The sequence below is a fragment of the Dioscorea cayenensis genome, unplaced genomic scaffold (genome assembly GCF_009730915.1).
Source record: "Dioscorea cayenensis subsp. rotundata cultivar TDr96_F1 unplaced genomic scaffold, TDr96_F1_v2_PseudoChromosome.rev07_lg8_w22 25.fasta BLBR01001981.1, whole genome shotgun sequence".
NCBI classification, from domain to species: Eukaryota; Viridiplantae; Streptophyta; class Magnoliopsida; order Dioscoreales; family Dioscoreaceae; genus Dioscorea; species Dioscorea cayenensis.
Genome location: NW_024088372.1, coordinates 42,952 through 49,302, shown reverse-complemented (window position 1 = coordinate 49,302; position 6,351 = coordinate 42,952).

The window sequence follows — 6,351 nt, the reverse complement described above, 5'->3', positions numbered from 1 at the left end:
ACATTTGGCCTCCAGATGAGCAAGGAGAAGCTCTCCACCACCCGTTAGTGAGCCAAGATTTACAAATAAAGTCGACAAGACGCGATATGCCTTATTATCAAGGAAGGGATTCGACACCATTAGAAGAATTACTGGGGAATTTTCTTTACTCCATCCCTTTGTTTTTATTGCATATCTAGCACCATGTTATGCTGATTCATATACATTGGGGGTAATGTACAATTTTAGGTGTGGGGATGGGATGTTGTACTCATTTTGCATGCATGATTTACCTATGATAGCTATGATTTCATTGTTAAGGACTTACTAGCTTGGTAGAATGATAATTGTCAGTTGTACTTTATCTGTACTTGAATGTAGTTCTGTGTCATCTCTAGTGCACCTTTATATCTGTTCATGAGCACTTTCACCTTATACACTCCAACCAACCCATCATTATTTTTTGGCATTAGATTGTTAAATTCTATCTTTAATACTCTTTTAAGAGCTTTTGAGTTCCTTCTTTGTTTTCTTTATCTTAAACTGAACTATTGTGGTAAGTTTTATACGAGGGAACATGAGATATAGTATGTACATGTGAAAAAAAATGAGTCTATGTCAGTATTTCTCTGCTCATGTTGCATGAATGTGTCTATGTAGACTGTATTCGAGTATGTTGGGTGGCTCTTGTGCCTAATCAGCATGTGCATCCTTCAGAAAGATTGTAAATATTTTTGTACAGTCTATGTTAGTCAGACTCGTGAAAAGAAATGTGTATGTTTGTATATATGTGCCAAAGAAATAAAGTATCTCTCTTGATGCCCTGGAGCTTACTACGTAGTCACTTGAAAGTTAGAGTTTTATCTATGAACCAAAAGAATTTTAACTAAGTACTGAGGATGTCTTTAGCATTTTAATACCATTTTCATTATGCGTAGGGTGATTGGGCACCCTGGGGTAATCTAGGGTGTGGACGTCAAGATTGGGAGTGAGCACACATTCACAAGAGCACTCTAGATGAAACAAAGCTAGTATTACCTGACTATTCATTAAATAGCTCACATCTTGATTTCTGTCCATTTATGCCTGTGGAGTCCTTTACATTTGAGCTTGATCATACATTTATCCTCTTATCATTACCCTCATGTTTTTCATGTTTTGCTTGCATGAGGGCAAGCAAAAACTCAGGTGTGGCGATGATTGATAAGAACCTAAATGTATGTATGTATATGTTAGTTTTGTATATGTTTGCATTTTATTTCGTATGAATCAGTGCCCGTTTTTTTGCCTAAATTAGTTATTTTCTTGTTGTAGGCCTCGAACAAGCTAAAATGAGCTTGAGAACGTAATTGGAGTGAAATCAGCACCATAATCATGTTTTTGAATCAAGAACACTATTGCAGCACTGTAGCAAGGAAACCTGGTCCTACATTAATCAGGCTGTGAACCTCACGGGCACTGCGCGGCCCGCGCACCTCTCGCTTAACCTGCTGAAGAATTGGGAACTGGCACTGTAGCACCCCGACTCGGGTTTTTGCTAGCGAAAAGTCACTGAGCCACGCTGGCATGGTGTAGCCCGCGCACCACCCGCGCGGCTTGGAGCGGATGGCTTATAAGTAAAGCTAGGGATTGTTTTTTGGGAGGATCTTTCTACATCTATCATTGACAAGGTCCCCTTGCGTATATCCCCCAAGTGCACGGGTTTGTCAAAGTAATAATCCCGGATGAGCGGGTATCAAATCCACAGGGAATAGGGAATAAAAACACTTAATCCGCTTCTTAGCTATGTGAAATATCTGTAGTGATAAGTGTGAAAAAAATTCAATCCTCAAAAGTAAAAACATGTAAGAGAGCACGAGTAAAGGAGGAGGTAAGGCAATCGATAAAGATGGGGTACTCGGATAATGCTCCACCTAGGACAATCGTTTCAAGTGCAAGAACCCTCTATTATGCTTCCTAATCAATGCAATGGTGAGTCGTGGAAATCCTTGAATACATAATCCCAAATCTAAGGTCAACTATGCCTAACTCTATACATGTCCCGGAGGAGAGATTAGATAACCTCTCAACCTCGCACTCGAATAGAATTGCAATGAGCTCTAGGGATTTCCAAGTGATAAATCTCTTCCTAAATATAGACCTAACCCTTTTGTCCAGGTGGAAGGTCCCTAACCACAATTAAGCCCTAGATACTAAGATCACCTCAACGTTTCACTCCGTTGCACACGCAACTAAGCCCCAGTGAAAGTTCATCCCTTAGACCATTCACTCTATTATGGCCGCAAAGAACTCGAGGAATGGAGGTAGAATTTATCACGTCAGAGGGGAAAGGGAACGCTCCTGTACCTCTCGACTCACCCTCTCAACCCTCTCTAACCTAGCTTTGTCTGACGCTCGTGGTGTGTCACTCACTCACAATGTTACCAACAAGAACTCTCAACACTAGTGTCACTCTAGGGGAAATGTTCATACAAACAAGCATTCAAGGTTGGAACTCACAACAAACATCAATTAATTGAAAGCATAATAAAGAGATTCAATGAAACAAATACATCCTAGGGTTCACAAATACCCAAGTACCCACTAGGGGGTTAGCTCTCCATGGAGCTAAGTACAATCAAAGAAATCAAATGTAAAAGCAATGAATCCATAGAGAAACCCCCTCGATGGTCGTGTCGATGGTCTTGTTGAGAGTCCTCTACTAGTCGTCAAAGGATTCCCTCGTCCGGTATAAGATACGCCTCAACAGAAGCTCCCCTACCAACCTTCCTCAGGAATGATAATGTCAGAGCCATAGAACCTCTCCAAAACCTTAGCTAATACCTCTCAAAACCCTAGCCGAAACCCTCTCTCAAGTTGGGGAAAAGATAGAGAAAAGAATGCTGAAATCGGGGCTGAATCGGCTTTAAATAGAGCTGGAATCTGGCGACCACACGGGCCTGTGGATTTTTCACACGCCCGTGTATAAGTTCCACAGGCCCGTGTGGATTCTCTTAATTCCTGTTTTCTCGGCCGGCTGTGAACGGTGCTGCTACAGTACTTTGCTATAATATTCTGCTACAGTATCCTACCTGAATAGCTTCCCAAATCCATGTTTTCATCGGGGTAACACAAACGGTCACACCTTCACGTCGTGAATTACTTGCTTCTTTAATGATGGACAAATTGGTGTAGATCTTGTTCTAAATGCATAAGTCGAAATGCTTGATTGTGACTACCCTTGTGCCCCTCCAAATGGTTGTGCTAACTCAAATACGAGGAGGTTGGCACACACTCTAGCATCTTGCACCCGACCTATGTCTTCGCGTTTGAACCTTAGTAAGATTTTCTCCAAAATCGGTGCATTATGATCAACATTGACTTCTTTCCTTCATACTCAGCCTCACAATCCTACCTGCACAAAAGTAACATTAAAACACACATATTAGTGTAAAAATCTGAGAAGAGTAATGCTCAACATAAGGAGAGAATGCTTAGCATTAATATCACACAAGCACTTATCAATCATCATCTCTTTCCCATCTTGGAGGCTGTCGGCGGGGGTAACTTCACCGAAGTTAAATGAGGCCGAATCTAACGATCTAGAGATGGAAATTCGAGGGAAGAATCATTATTGGGCAAGATCTTCATTGATTCCACCCTTGAGAAGCTTGGAGACGACGAAGGAAGCCGCCACGATTGCGGCGTTTGTTGAAGACATCTGTGCCTTTCCCATTCCTCTTCTTGTTCTCATTGTTTGAGGGAGTTTTTATATGCATTTATTAATTGTTTTCATGAACCTATCTTTTGTAGTTTCATACATATACGGCTAAACCCCAAGGTCACCAGATATCTGTGAACCTTGGGGTGAACTAGTGTTATTGAATGCTTTGATTTGCTTAATGCATGTGGGTTGTTAATGGGTTAAGCTTGGTGCACTTTTATTTGTTGATCTTGCATGAGAACTCTGTATTTCAACTTCTAGGTTGTACTCGGCGCGTGACCATTGCCTTGCACTAGACACACCTTGATTAATTGGGATTTATGTATGAACACGCCGTGACCATCGGGTGTTTCATACCCCTCCAACCATAAAGGCTGGACCTAGGTTGAGTTTTGCCTCTAATTTGAGATTTCCCTGTGTGAATTGTAATCATAAGAGGATTTGGCCGGAAGATATTCCATGCCAATACTCATATGGAATTAGGGATCATCGCCGTGACCATCGGGATGATCTATCTCTGGATCTCTCTTGGCCTGAACAACCATATGCTTAGCATTTCTAGCATTCTTTGAACCCTTAGTAACCCCTGGGGGATCCACATCTGTGACTTCCCTCATTTCTTAATTTTCATCTTCTCAATTGGCCTTCTCACAATTACTTGCTTAGTTTCACTTTTGTTAGTAGCTTTAAACATCAAGTGATTTGTAGGTTAGACAATGAGAGAAAAATAAGTAAGGGTAGCTCCTTGTGCCCAGGGAATATGACCCTCTCGTGCTGGCACGAGAGGTATTACTTGACGACCCCGTGCACTTGCTGGTAGCTCATCACACACCATGAGGGTTAGATAAAGAAAGGTTGGAGAGAGTGGAGAGGTAGCAGAATATCCCCTGTCCCTGTCTCTTCCAATGTGATTTATCCTATCTCCATATTCCAAGAGTTCTTTACGGTCATGATAGAGTGAAGTGCTAAGAGACAAACTCCACTACGGCATAGTTGTGCAAGCAACAGAGTGAAGCATTGAAGTAATCCTTAGTGCTAGGGCTTAATCATGACTAGGGATCTTTCGACTGGACCAAAGGGTTAGATCTATATTAGGGAATAGGGTTTACCACTTGGAATCCCTAGAGCTTTAAGCAACCTTGCATAGTATGAAGCATCGAAAGTATTCCTTTTCGCCAAGACATAGTGTAGTGTTAGTCATGGTTGACCTTAGGTTTTTGACTGTGTATTTTATAATTTCGATGACTCATTGAACACCGGTTAGGAGACATAATGATTAGTCTTGCACTTGAAACAATAGTCCTAGGGTGAGCAATATCTAGGTGCCCCATTTTCTATCGATTGCCTCTCCTTACTTCTATTGCATTTCTTTCCTCTTTTCTTTATTTCTATTTGCACTGATATTGTTCGCACAACCTTTGAATCATCTTCAATATAGTTAAATAGCAATACTTGTGTTTTTGAGTCCTATTCCCTGTGAGTATGACTACCTGACAGCGCCCTTTTGTTTGTGAACCGCTAGTGCACAGGTTTGTCGAAGTAATAATACCCTGGTGAGTGGGTAGTCGTATCCATATGGAATAGTGATCAGAAACACCAAGATTGCTATTTAACTAGAATGAAGATGAATTGATAATGGTGTGAACAAAGTCAATAAAAATGGAAATAAAGAAAGAAGACGAAAGAGAAATGCTATAAAAATGAGAGGAAAAGCAATCAATTGAAAGTGTGGCACCTGGACATTGGTCCCCGTAGGACAATTGCATCTAGTGAAAAACCAACTATTATGTCTCCTAACTAATGCTTAATAAGTTGTGAAAATCCTAGAATACACGGTCGCAAAATTAAGGTTAACCGTGACTACCTCTACACTATGCCCTAGCGGAGAAATCACTCAGTCTTAACACATTACACTGTGTAAAGTTACTTAAAGTTCTGGAGACTCCAAGTGATAAACCCTATTCCCTAAAATAGATCAATCCTTTTGGTCCAAGCGAAAGACCCCTAGTCACCATTAAGCCCCAGATACTAAGGATTACTTCAACGCTTCACTCTGTTGCTCGTGCACCTAAGACAAGGCGGAATTCATCTCTTACCACTTCACTCTATTGTGACAGCAAAGTTACCTAAGAACGTGTAGGTAGGATAAATCACAACAGAGGGGAAAGGGGACGTTCCGCTACCTCTCGACTCACCCTCTAAATCCTCTCCAATCTAGCATTGCCTAACCCTCATGGTGTGTCACTCATCCACAAAGGTTACCAAGATGGATTCTCAACCCTAGTGTCACTCTAAGGAAAATCAATTTGATAAGTGCTTGTGCAATAAGAATGCGAAGCTGATAAGTGCTTAAGTAGACATATTTTTATATATGTTTTACATGCATTGAGCATCAGTTTTACCATGGTTTATGTTTCATATTGTGTATTTGGTGTTCTTTTATGCATATAGGTTGTGAATGCCTTGAAGAGTAAAAAGAAAGCAAAGATAGGCTATAAAGACAAAATGTTGGGAGTTCTTGGTCAATTCAAAGACCAAGACACGAGAGGAGTTCATAAAGGTGGAGATGTGTGCTAACTTCAAAGAAGATTCAAGTCAATTCACTAGTTGGAAGTTCACAAAGGCAGTCACATCTTCATGTTCCTTCTCTTTATGAAGATTGCAGGACC